We start from the raw sequence: 14,218 nt of genomic DNA, 5'->3' as shown, positions 1-14,218 counted from the left end.
AAGAAGGCTCTCAAGAAGGTGGAGGGAACTTGAGTCTGTAAGAGACGTGTAAAAATATCGCTCCACAGTAGAACTCATTTCCCTTTGAAATAACTAAAAACAACTGAAGTGGGTACTTGGATCTGAACTGGACGATTACTTCATGTGGCAGGAAGGTTGGGGTGATGGGAAATGGAGAGAGAATGCCCAGTTGACTTGGACCCTGACAAAAGAGCTCAGGATCCGGGGCATCTTACAGAGCCTCTCACTGGAAAGATGCTCGGAAACACAAAGTCTCCTTTAAAAATAAATGCATAGGAAAAAAATAAAGTACGTACAGGAGTCTCTTCCTGAGCGTAGACATATGGTTATTTATCTGTAAGTAAATAGGAAAAGTTATTTTTCCAAAATCCCATTTCCCAGAGCCCCGCAAATCTGCAAACTATTCCAGACTTATCCCTTCAATAAAGAATTTAATTTTAACTCTGAAAAGCTATACTGAAAAGTGGTTGTTTTCTATTAAAATCTCTGCTAAGGACTCCAAGTGTGAGAAAGAAAAGGAAAGAAATGGAATGTAAAATGTCTGCTCTGGTAACGGCTGAAAAGGGGAAGGGGAAGGAAGAGACCAGAGGGATGGTACCCTCTGGTACCTTGAGTTTTAAGGACAGAAGACAGGCATATGGGCCACACTAGGCATGACAATTTTGACTTGATTCTAGGAAGTGTGCATGTGTTCAAATGCGTGTTCAGTTCCCGTAGCAAACGCTCATCCTGGCAAAGGTGTTGTGCAGGTAGAGTATGGTGCCGAGGCAGGGGCTGTGGAATACACGTCCTCCTCTCAGGTACCTGATTTTTTAAAATAAACTTAGGGGCAGCTTCTCCGTCATTAGTCGATGAAGGCAGAACATCAAGAAAGAAAAGGGACCGGCTTTACAGTGAGCAACAGATAAAATTATAGTTATTACCACAGAGAGAATGAGGCACAGCAAGTGAAGAAGAATCAAAATGTGATCAAGAATTTGTAAACACCAAAACGTGCCAAAAATACCAAACCGTATCTCTGAAAAAAATCAACCACAAATTTAGATAGACCCATTTAATATATTAAAAAGCTCTACCCACTGCTGCCTTAAAAAAGCTCAAAATAGAGACCCAAACATGTCTCACTTGATCCTCAGACACAGGTAGATGTTACTATTCATTTTTCTTATCTGTGAAATTGGAATAAGAAGCCACTTGTCCGCCTGATACAGTTACTAGGTCAAAAACTGGTATTTTAATTCTAATGTCTTTCCAGGTTGCTGGGGATGCTACCTTCCAGAAAAATTTCCCTTTAAATTTCAACTTAATATCACTATGTTGTCAAAAGGCATATTCCTAAGGAAGAGTTCGGGTTTACAAAGTCAAGTCAAATTACAGCCTCCTGTCAATGTAAGTAGTGTTGATATCATCACCTAATATATCTGCCCTGGCTTGTGGGGGGAGAAATGCACATAAGCAAGTCTCCCATGAGTTACCTTGTGCAGAGAAGAGTCTAGAAAACACTCTAGCTGAGTTAGATGTCTTCTCCTCTACATAAATCAAAGAATTATTATTTGTAAGGCAGAATTCAAAGGTGTCAGGTGGGTGGAGTAAAGAGCTATCAGGGCCAAAGTTCATGAGTGTGGTCACGCTGGTCTGGGTCAGTCACCGGGCTTGGCTTCCTCCCGCTGTTTCAGGGCATTAGTAACATGTGCTATGGCTCCACTGGGGACCCTTGGTCTTGCCATAGAAAAGTAATCCTGATAGGCTGAAAGAGTGTCTGTACCTGAGTCAACCCCGGAATGGATTCCTGGAAGGCTTGGTCCATTGGATCTTAGTGACATACAGGATGCTACTGCTATGGTCTGCTCAGCGTCCTGGGAGCATCTGGGTCTCGGGCTATGTGACCATGACACAGGATGCCTCGTGCTGTGAGCTTATACAATGGATGTGCCCTTTCACATTTGCAAAGTGACTTTCCTTGGGTTCCGATTAGCCATTTGTCACATGAGTCCTGCAGGATGTGTCATCGATCGTACCTATCTTTACAAGGCAAGGAAGCAGCAGAGAGGCAGAGATATGAAATGATATGCTGGGGGTTCAGAGTCCTGCCAGCCTGGTGGGCTCAATGTCACTGCAGTGGAGGGGTGGGACGCGAACCCTGTCTCAGTGTGCTTGCCCTTTCTTCTCTGAATGATGTGTCTGTGTTCAGGGCAAATGGGCAGATGGGGCATGGGTACGTTTTGCTGGGCTGTTCCTGCGCTGCAAGGGAGTTAGATGGCTAGAAGAGAAATCTCCATGTCTGTAGGACTGGCCTCAGGCTTCCCGGGCTGATTCTGAATCTCTTACGGTAAGTGGGGAAAGACAAGTGGAGGAGATTTCTGCGGCTCTGGAAAGCGTTAGTGGTAACTCCTGAGTCTAACACTCACACACACCCCTCTCCCTTAATGAACATCCTGTCCAGAAACACAACACAGCCCCCGTTGCCAGGACAACACATCTGCTCTCCCCATCCCAGCAGGGGTTTCGGTTTTCCTGGAGGATGACTGAAAGGCCCTGCAATATCCATTATGCCCTTGAAGTCATGCATGGGCATTTGGAGTAGAAGCAGCCAGCTGCCCTGACTAAATGGAAACTGATCCAGACTTTCAGTTCTCTCCCAGATACTTAAAAGCAAATCTAAAGACATCCATACCAAAAATACCCCTATTGAGGTCCCTCCTTTATTATTGATAAGATTTTATTGAGCACTAAGTATGCTAAAAGCCCTAAGATATAATGGGAAGGTAAAGAGTTGGACACAAAGAAAATATCTCTAATAGAAGAGTAATGATAGTAGGAAGTCAGGTACAAAAAGCATCCATAACGAGCAGGGTGCATCTCATCTGTATCTATCTCGACATGGTCTACTATGAGAATTGGCTCATGTGCTAATGGAGACTGAGAAGTCACCAAATCTGCAGGCAACACTCCGTAGACCAGGGGACCTGGGCAGATTCCAGATGGTGCAAATCTCTGTCTATGTGCCTCTCTGTAGGGAGGAAGAAAAAGATGAGCTCCCCCCTCCTCTGCCCGTTTGCTCTGTTAGGGTCCTCACCATATTGAATGATGCCCACCCAGATTGGGCAGAGCTGCCCGTTTGACTGAGTCCTTCAGTTCCAAGTCTCTTTTCATCTAACCTCTGACCACAGACACAATCAGAAACAGTGTTTATTCTGGGCTTCCTGTGGCCCAGCCAAAACTAACCACCCCAAACATAATCTAGAAGTATTTGAATACCTAAGTATACTTCTGTATGTGTACACGGACTTCCCCCCTTTTTCAGTTCTACTAAAGTCTGGCCTTCGGTGGAAGGCAAGAGGACCCCTGTGATCTTCAGGGGAACCCACCCAATTGAATAGGGCTGCTAACCAGTGGAGCCGATATTACAGAAAGGAAGTGTGCCGCTCAGGCTAAATAGAAAGACGCAGAGACTCCTGCCTTTTTCTCTTGTGCAGACGGGTCAGCTGTATAACATGAACACACTCCAGCAGCTTCCTGGTGGGCTGGGGGGCTGAGGAGTCCACATGACGAAGGGCCAAGTCCACCTCCAACAGCGGCAGTCACGTGCCAGGCAGAGTGAGCCATGTGCATGCACATCTTCAGCCCGTCACGCTTGGAGCTGACTGAAACCTCATGGGGGTGCTGAACAGAGCACCCAGCTACGTTCCTCAGGGGTTCAAGGCTGGCAGAAACCACATGAGACCACAGTGTGTGGGTGTGCAGTGTTGCATATATACTGCAGTGATGACGTATGATACATAGCACATGTGACGCAATGTGACGTTGTATGTTAAGTCATACAGCTTACATGTGCTATTCATTGCATATGACATGTATAAAATACCCTATACCTATGGCTTAGTTATGCAGTAACAGCACCACTTCCATAATGTGAATCAAGTCAGGAAGAAAGCACCATCTTCCTAGGACTGGTGCTCATTCCATGACAGCGCATCTTATTTAAATCCCCACTGAATGTCCTTCGTATTGATAAGGTGGCTGGTCAGGCCCTGGGTGCAGTCTACAGCCATATCTTGTAAAGTTATCTACCCTTTACAACACCAAGTCACCTGGCTTGCTTTAGCCTAATTGTAGGGTTTGGAAAATTCCTATAATTTGGCCTAGATATTTGTTACTAATAGAGATTTGCTGGAGTTTATAAAGTCACTTAAAGCAGAGATGATTTAACATCGTGTCCATAATGTAGGTCTTATTCTCATCTACTATGAGCAGGAGAAAGAGTGAGAAGTTCCCATGCATGCTCAGAAAATGGTCAGCATTCCCAGGGGTCTGCATGGAGAGCGCTGTGCTGGGAAATGCACACAGCCCACGTCCCCGAGGGAAAAACAGCTTGAAGTTAATCTGCTAAAAAGAACAGACGGTGAGTATACCACGGAGTCAGTGCTTTGCACTGAGACTCCAATGACTTCCTGAAGGAGAAGAGGATTTGCTTGTGCCCTTACCAGACCGGGAGCAGGTTGAGAGCAAGGCAAGGAGGTTGCTGGGAAACCTCAGTGACCCAGGCAGTGCTCAGAACTGGGTGGGAGACTGGCAGAACAGGTGGGGGGTTGGTCCAGAGGGTGGTGCTGAAGCAGAGCCCACGCGGAGAACCCAGGCTGGAGCAGAGGGAGAGCGGAGGCACGTCTACCTGGATACCTGGATGCAAGCCCAGAGCACTGGACACTGGAGCTGCTGGCTTCAGGGAAGAGAGGAAGTCGGGCCCGCAAGCCAGGAGCCCCCTAATGCTCAGAGAGGAACGATAGTGCGTGGGAATCAGCTTTGCTCACCTGGCTGAGACATCCGAGTCCTCCCCTGCTAGTCAAGGCTACTTTTCCACCTGTTTTCTGATTGTGACCTAATGTATTGACTTAATTCATCATTATCTCATTCTAAAACACATCCTCCAAATAACCAGGGCTCACTGAGGTCCCGCTGTGTTTGCAGGGAGCTCAAGACACAGCTGCAAGGAGACCAGACTGGACAGGCCCTGCTGCTCCTCCTGCCTGTCTCAAGTATCCAGAAGGTAAGGACACTCTCCCCTCCTTCGACTTACTCCATTCCCAGCACTCTGGCCTGTCCCCACCTCTGCACCTGAGTCTCTTCCTAAGGTCACTCCTTCCTTCTCAGGGCTCAGGACATTTAAAGCAGTTGTTGCCATAGTTGCTCTTGCCTTTGGGGACCAGGCCTCCTCTTCCTTCTCCTGACACTTCCTCCTCAGCTTTGAATAACACCAGCTCCCACTGTGCACTGAAAGGGCACTGCACGCCACCCTCCCTTCCCTACTCAAAGAAAACCCACCGGAACCATCTTGCTGAACTGCAATTGTGAATAACTCATCTTTTCAGTAGTTATTTTCCATGTAACCCAGGTGTTACCTGTGATCTCCAGATGGTTGAAATCCAGAAATAGCACAGTGAGGTCCTCAGCCTCATGGAGTCTCCTTCCAGCCAGGGGAAACGGCAGGAAAACATGCCAGAGGCCAACAGGCCAAGACGAGACACCTGCTTCGTGGTCTCATCCCTGATCTTCAAGTTTCAGTCTCTTGAGCTCAAGTCCCATCTTTCTGCATGTCCCAAACATTTCTCTGAACACTTCCACTCAACATATCCCAAACTGAATTCACCATGAATTGCCTCCCTCTCCAAAGTTCTCTTTTCAGCTCTTTCTCAATGATACAAGCCACAATGTACACGGTTGCATAACTTTGGGATTCTTTTCTGTATTTCCAGGGGTATCATTTTCCCGAAGGGTCATAGCTGTGTCCTTGCCTTGCCTGAAATTCCTCACTAGTGCTCCACACAGGGCTACCTGGGCTCACCAGCGGGCCGCACCTCCTTGGGAAGAAGGACAGCCCTGCCATATGCAGCACCCTGGCAAAGGAGGAAGGAGCAGTGGCAAGGAGCGAAGGCGGAGGGAGCAGAGCTGGCGAATAAGACGAAAGCTCATGCTGCCGACTCTATGGCATCAACTCACTTATCAAGAGACTTTTGAGCATCTACTCCGTGCCAAGTGCCATTCCAGAAATGCAAGATAAAATAGTGAACGAAGCCCACAAAATATCCGTCTTCATGACGCAGCATCCCCGAGCAGAGGTGGCAACGCGCTGTAAACAGCTACAGAAGCCCAGGTTGCCAGTGGGACCTCGTGCGGGCCAGAAGCAGTGCATGCGTGTTTCAGACCTGTGATGTGAACCAGCTTCCAGACCCGGTGTGACTGATGCAATCGGAAGCTTCGACCAAAATTGCTGACACCTCTAATAAAATCGATGCTTCTCTACCTTGAGATGAGAAGGTCCTCTCTCTTTACAGACACACACATCTTTCCATGAGGATTACTGTACCAGTGACTGGGGGAAGCCGGTAGGGTCCCTAGAGCCCACTGAGTTGACATCTTACCCATTCTCCTGATGATAACCCTGTAAAAAACATACAGTACTTTTTAGGAGCAAAGGTCAGAAAAACTGACCAAGCTAAATAAGAGCAGAATGGTAGTGATGACCGGTGGTTTTCATGGAATGCCTGCCTGTTGAAATAAATCCTCATGGTTCTTTACCCCAAAGTTTTTCCACATATCCCTGACTTTAATTAATGCATATGCAAACAAAAAAAAATGGTAGTGAAAATAATAAAGTAAAAAAAAAATGCAAAATGCAAAAACTAAAATCTCCAGGGTCTGGTACCTATCATAGAACTAAAAGCAATTGAGAAGCCGTGACAGAGCAGTTCCAGCTTACTAATACAGGTGAGCCTTGATGGGAAAATGCCAAAAGTAAACTTGGGGAAATCTCTTTTGTAAATTTATTTGATTATAAATGTTACAATTATTTTAGGAGGTAATTTAGAGGATATTGCTAATTCACCAAATTATGTGATTGCAGATATTAGTTTTTAAGTGATTTAAATTTGGGACTTCCTGAATATATTCATATGTGATTGAACATGAATTTCTTGTGCTAGATTTACCAAAGGTACTACGCTTCTCGTATTCCCAGAGGCAAATGACTAAAACATAGGCTCTTGCAATTTTCTTCTGGTAATCGTTAGTCAAGTTTCAAAGGTCATTGTGGAATTCTAATGCACTATGTATCAGAAATGATAAAGCTTGACTTGAAAAAAGAAAATCTTAATATTTATTGAAAACATGTAAGGCTCACGGTCTCCCTTACTATCACATGACACCATTTGTGATGTGAAACATTAAAAAAGTTAGTAGTGTTCACATATTTGGCCTTATGTGAAGAACAAGATCTGGGTAAATGACTATTAGGAAAACAAATCTGAATTCGTGGGCATAGAGAATAGTCTCTGTAATTTGGTTTGAAGAGTGGCCTTGAAGCCTTTAGGGAGAAGTTCCTCATGAGAAGAAATCTCATTAAACTTTCAGAGCAACCTATTTTAAGCTTGACTGGAAAGTACATAATAGGTCCATTGAAACCAGGAAGTGGAGCAAGTCAGGATCCTGGTAAAGTGCTACTTACAGAGGCCCCGCTGGCCAGTCCTTCAATGGCAACCTCAGGAGGAGCACTCAGCAGGAGGTGCGCTAACTGGGTCCGTTGCTCCACGGTCACAGTCCACCTGTGAGCTGGGGCATTCCTCCACAGTATCTCCAGGAAATCATTTTATAAAGCCCAGGACAACTGACTTCTGTCCTGATTCTGTCATTGTCAGGGAGCTTTTCTCTTGTTTTATTTTTATTGTCCTCTGGGGATGGCTCTCAGCAATTCATCCACCCCAATTTATTGTGTGTGTTTTGCCCTCATTTCTTATCGATTCAAAGCTATGTGCAATTATTTTCAAGGACTTCTCTCTATTAAGCCATGTAACCCATCTTTCACAACCATTTTACAAGCGCCCGCACTGTTGTCCTCCTGAGTCCTGATGGCACTTGTCAACTGTGCAGGCACTGGCTGTTGAAATCACAGCAAACATCTCTGCGTTTGATAGACTCCCATCGAGCTCCAGTTAAAGGCCATAATGAGACCAGCTTGGTCCGCTATGATGGAGGTATCTAATTCATTCCGATGGTCAGAAATACATTTTACCTCTTCAGAAAGAAAGCATGTTTTAATTTCATTAGACACACTCCCAACATACACATATGTACACGCATGCCCCTTAGGCACATCCATATGTAAAGGCACTTGTTCTCCAAGAGAAAAACATGTATGTCCATGGGCCTGGTGTACAGGAGAGAAGGTGCTCACTCTCTCCTTCATCTGGTCTAATTATCTGCTTATCTATATAGAATATGCTATTTTTCATGGTCTATGCACATCTAGATACTATACTAGAAGGTCCTGATCTAGATGCTTAGCTGTACTGATAGACACATCATTTCTTTTTCTCTGAGAAAAACATATGGACTTATAATAATATGAGAAATACATTTCTTTCCTCCTAAGAGAGTGCATTGATCTCACTTTACCTGTTGGTTTCAGGTAAGAGATTTGAACAGAAATCTGTCAGTCTCAAAGATTGGTACCCGGTTCCCTTAAGAGGGAAAGACGTACTGAAGCACCACCAGCTTGTGCCCGTTGATTGACTTAAAGTAGCCAACTCCTCTTCAATGCCTTCCTTCTCCTCTCCGGCCTCACTTTTTAGCAATGTCCTTCATTTGGGTCATCTTCTCTCCAAAGGGCGTGGGAGTGGACAGGTAGGTGAAATTCTATCGTATCCATTTCACTGCTTTTGTTCAGCAGCTCTAGTCAGGAACTGAGCAGAAAATGAAACCTAGACTCTTCATTAATTTCAGTCATGATTGGATTTAGTTTTTGCAAATAATTCTTGAACTTCTGTGTTTTTTTAGAACTTGTATTTGTTTTAATTAGTTATACATGACAGGAGAATACACTTTGACACATCATGTGTAATGGAGTATAATTTCTCCTTCTTCGGGTTATGTGTGATGTAGACTCCCACTGGTGGTATTGTTATATAAGTACACAGGGTAATATGGTCTCATTCTTTGTGTCTGAATAAGCTTACAAAACAAAGATTGTTGGCAGGGAGCTAACTTTTTTTTTAACATGAAGACTGTAATTATGTATCATGTTAAACTCTAGTAATTCAGCTTATGTTATTGTGTCCTGTGATGTCCTTTGAACATTGTCTATTAAACCATCTGGCTTTCCCTCACACTCCCAATATGGAAACTACTATGTTCACTCCTTGCACGAGCCTTTGATCATTCAGAGAATTGTCTCTGGTCATATGTTAGGGGTAGGAGATGGCATGAGAAGTGAAGATCATAAACACTGAACAGCCCACTGCTAATTAACACTGCAATAAAATAGCACACTATTTCATAATCAAATAAAGTTTTGATGAATGGAAACAGGCAACCTATTGCCTTATCACGGAACAGCAGAAAATCAGTTGTCCTGTTGGGCTCTAATTGCAAGGCCAGATGGAGACTGGCAGTCAGTGTCAATCCTGGGACACACAGAGCCACATGAGGCCCTGAGTAATAGGTTCATATTCCTACTTTCGCATAGCTAGACCTGCACTTAACAGTATGAAAAGATTTCCCAGTCCAAGCATCAAGCAAATGTATATTCCTCTGGCAGAGAGCAGCTTCTCCTGTAACAGACATTTTCTAGTTTTTATGAATACTTCTAATTATTTTAATGTAGGGAAAGGAGGTGGGTCCAAAGACATATATGATATAAAGAATCTATGGGGAGTGAATAATTTTCCTCATTTTCTGTGTTGCATAAACATGCTTATGTAGGAGGATATTAATATGTTTTCCATTAGTTACAGCATTGTGCTCCTTCTGTCTTTAGAAGCGAAATAGGAAAAATCAGCAAGGAAACCATGTCCTTCCCTTGTGGGAACGTGGTACTGAGCCTTGGGCAGAACATGGAGTGTGCGAGGGACAGGAGCTGCAGAAGGTCTTGACAGATCTTTCCCGTTTAGGGAATATTCTCAAGCAGAATAAGTACACCGTAAGAGGTTCAAAATCTTCCTGTGACTCATGAGAACTTTTTCTTTCTGTTTCCATTCCTGATTGCAAACTCAGGCTTGGGAGGCGTGGAGAAGGTGAGCGTCATGGAAGTCGGGACATTGAAGGGTTTGTAAGGCTCACGGTGCCCAAGTGTGCCCAGCCCGCCCTTCAGACAGACTTCCTGTGTTCCCACTGCATCTCCCGGCACCTCTGCCACAGGGCTGTTCTTCTCCACCACGACCCTTCTGTCTACAGAGTGCTGGGTCAGAAGCACCTGGATCAGAAGCCAAAGATCCAGACTCATTTCAGTGAGTCACAGTTTGTTTTCTTTGACATCACATCTAGAATCAAAATCATTTCTTCAGTTGTCTTTTGTGTTCCTTCAAGGAGACACAGATTTGACACTAAACCAAATTTAAAAGCAATGTTTAAAAATACTATATATGATAAAAAATATAAATATTGGGAGATGGATTGAATAGTCCCCCCGAAAGATATTTAGTTCCAAATCTGGGAACTTGTGACTTTGATGGTAAAAATATAGAGTCAGGGAGATATCCTGCACTGTCTGAGTGGTCCCCAGTGTGATCATTTAATCCATATGCATGTATGTGATGTGTTATTACACCAGTTATGTATTTATATAGGAACATAGGAAAGTGATGTCCAATTCATTCTACTGTCTTTACCATTCATATCCCCCTTCTTTTGCCCCCATTTCCCCTGTCCAATCCCGTGAACCTCCACTCCTCCCTCTCCCTGCCTATTGTGAGTCAGCATCTGCATATCAGAGAGAACGTTCAGTCTTTGGTTTTGGGGGATTGGTTTATTTTGCTTAGCATGATAGTATCCAGTTCCATCCATTTACCAGCAAATGCCATAATTTCATTCTTATTTATGGCTGAGTAATATTCCATTGTGTATATGCAACACTTTCTTTATTCATTCATCTGTTGAAGAGAACCTAGCTTCCACAGATGGTTGGTTCCATAGCTGAGCTATTGTGAAATGAACTGCTATAAACATTGATGTGGTCACATCACTACAGTATGCTGATTTTAAGTCTGTTGGGTATGTGCTAAGGAGTGGGATAACTGGGTCAAATGGTGGTTCCATTCCAAGTTTTCTGAGGAATCTCCATACTGCTTTCCAGAGTGGCTGTACCAATTTACAGTCCCACCAGCAATGTATGAGTGTGCCTTTTTTCCCACATCTTTGCCAACATGTATCATTACTTGTATTCTTAAAAATCGCCATTATGACTCGGGTGCAGAAAACAATTAAGAACATGAAGAGAGAGTAAACAGAATGGGAGAAAATCTTTGCCACCTGCACCTCAAATAGAGCATTAATCTCCAGGGTATACAAAGAACTCAAAAAACTTAACACCAAAAAAGCAAGTAAACTAATCAATAAATGTGCAAAGGAATTGAACAGACACTTCACAGAAGAAGAAATACAAATGGTCAACAAATATATGAAAAAATGTTCAACATTACCAGCAATTAGAGAAATGCAAATTAAAACTACACTGCGGTTTCATTTGAATTTTTTTAAGCTACCAGATTTGTGGCAGTTTGTTATAGCAGAAAGAATAAATAAGTACAGTGTCTAGTAAAACTACCTTTATATATTATAAAGGATGGTTTCTAATGCTTTCAAATCTCTCCCAACCTTACTTCATTTGGAGGTAGAAAAATATCTCTATATACATGTGCAACTATCAGTCATGTTATCCTGCTTAAAGCCATTGGTGTTCTTTTTAACAATAATTGGTCCCTATTTTAAAATTATGGAATTCTTTTCTTCCCCGAAAGACTCCATCTCCCTCCATTTCTTTGGAACATATCCATCAGATTAGGAAAGGGAGGAAAAATTGTCTCAAAAAATGACTCAAAAACTAATACTCAAAGAGATGTGTGCATTTCAAGGTCACATGGAGTATTTTCCAAAATAGATCATAAACTTAGCCACAAAGCAAGTGTCAATATTTTTAAAAGATGAAGGTTACAAAACCATGAAAAGTGTGTTTTGTGATTTCAATGGAATTAAATTAGAAATCAATAACAGAAAAAAAAATCTAAAAAATCATCTAACCTACAGTAACCAAATATTGCACATTAAATAACCCATGGCTCAAAGAAGAAATAACCCATGGCTCAAAGAACAAATAGCAATTAAGAAATGATTTAAATTGAAAGGGAAAAAAGCCTATTGGAATTCGTGGGATGCAGTTAATGTAGTATAATAAGAAATTTACATCACTGAATGCTTCCTAGGGATGGAAAAAAATTGCTAATATCAATTGTCTAGGACTGTACCTTTGAAAGAAGTGAACTAATTTAATCCAAAGCAAGTAGAAGGAAGAAAAGAGTGAAAATAAAATGAATATAATCAAATCAACATAATACACCAAATAGAATGAATCTACAAGAGCAAAACTGATTCCTAAAATGACAAGTGGAACTGATGACTTAGAGTTAGACTGACCAAGAGAGGAAGAGATGAGACAAAAATCACCAACACCAGGAACAAAGTAAGAGACATCACAACAGACTCCCCCAAAAATACTCAGAGGAGAGTAAGAACACCATGCACACTTCATGCAGTATAATCAGTAACTTAAACAAAAGTGACTCACATTCCTTAAAATAAGCAAACTACCAAATTTGACTCAAGAACAAATAGCTGGACAGTCCTACAGCTGTTTAAGAAATACAGCTGGCAATGTAAATAAATAGACAGATACCTTTGTACAAAAAAATAAACAAATAAAAACTCAGGGGCAGAAAGTTTTATTAGTAAATTCTACCAAAATTTTTAAGAAAGCAATAAACTTATTACTTTTGAATATATTCTCCCCCAAAAAATCAACAGGAGAGCAAATTTCTCAAATCATTTAATGAACCAGTATTACTCAGACAAGATATTATAAAAAATTTACAAACCTCTCTAAGGAACAAAGAAATATATTCTCAATAGAATATAATTAAATTGAGGGCATAAAAGTAATAACATGATAATATATCACTTGTTATATTTATCCCAAAATTACTAAAAATGATAGTTTATAATGCCACAGCATACAAGATTTGTATGTAAACCTTATTTGCACTCCCACACAGTAACAATGAAAAATTAGAAACTGAAATTAAAAATGTTTATTATAACATTGAGATGTGAAAATTTAGGGATAACTTTAAAAATATGCAGTCCCTATGCCTTACCATTACAAAATGTTGCTGAGAGAAATTAAATAAGCATTAAACTATTGAAGACATAAAGCATGGTTATGGATTATGAGTCCATGGATTGTTAAAATGTCTGGTATCCCCACAGTGATCTAAATATTTCAAAAAAAGATCCTTATTAACATTGACAGAGAAATTTTATACCAAGTGATAATCTGATTCTTAAACTTACATGATAATACAAAATCAGTAGAGGAAGTAAAATGATTTTAATGAGAAGAGTCAAATTGGGTAATTTATGCTATCTAATTTGAAATCTTAGGATAAAATTATATTAATCAAAATGATATGCTACTGAAATAAGGGTATACCTATAGGTAAACAGAACAGAAAAGTATGTTAAAAAATACCAAAACATATATTGACTTTTGAAATATTGAAAATGCTACTCGCACTGATCAATGGGAAAAGGGTTCTTTGTCAACAAGTGGTGATAGAACAACTAGAGATTCATAACTTATATAATACACAGTAATAAATAAAAATAAATCATGGTCATAAATATTACACTTAAAACTACTGAACTTCTACAATACATAGAAGAAATCATTTTTGGCATTTAGTTATGTAAAATTTTCTTTTATAGCACAAACCATAAGAGAGAATAATTGATTTCATATATGGCAGAGGATGAGTAGAGTTTTGTTCTTTTCTTATTTCCAGAATTGGAAAAAATTATTTGATGTAGTTTCTATTTAGTAGTCATGAATTCTTTCAGTTTATGCACATGATGGGAGGGTTTTAATTCACCTTTAATTCAGAAGGCTAACTCTGCTGAATAAAAGAATCTTCATAGGCAATTGCTATCTTCCAGAGTTTGGTATGCAGAGTTTGGTATCCCAAACCTTCTTCCTGGCTTTTGCAGTCTAGGCTGAGACACCAGCAAGGATTTGGGTTGATTTGCCTCTGAATGTGACCTCCCATTTATCTCTTGCAGCTTTTGGAATTTTATTCTGTCTCCACATATTGGACATTTTAAT

The sequence above is a fragment of the Sciurus carolinensis genome, chromosome 7 (genome assembly GCF_902686445.1).
Source record: "Sciurus carolinensis chromosome 7, mSciCar1.2, whole genome shotgun sequence".
Classification (NCBI taxonomy): Eukaryota; Metazoa; Chordata; class Mammalia; order Rodentia; family Sciuridae; genus Sciurus; species Sciurus carolinensis.
The sequence above is the reverse complement of the archived record's forward strand: the minus strand, read 5'-3'. Positions refer to the sequence as shown.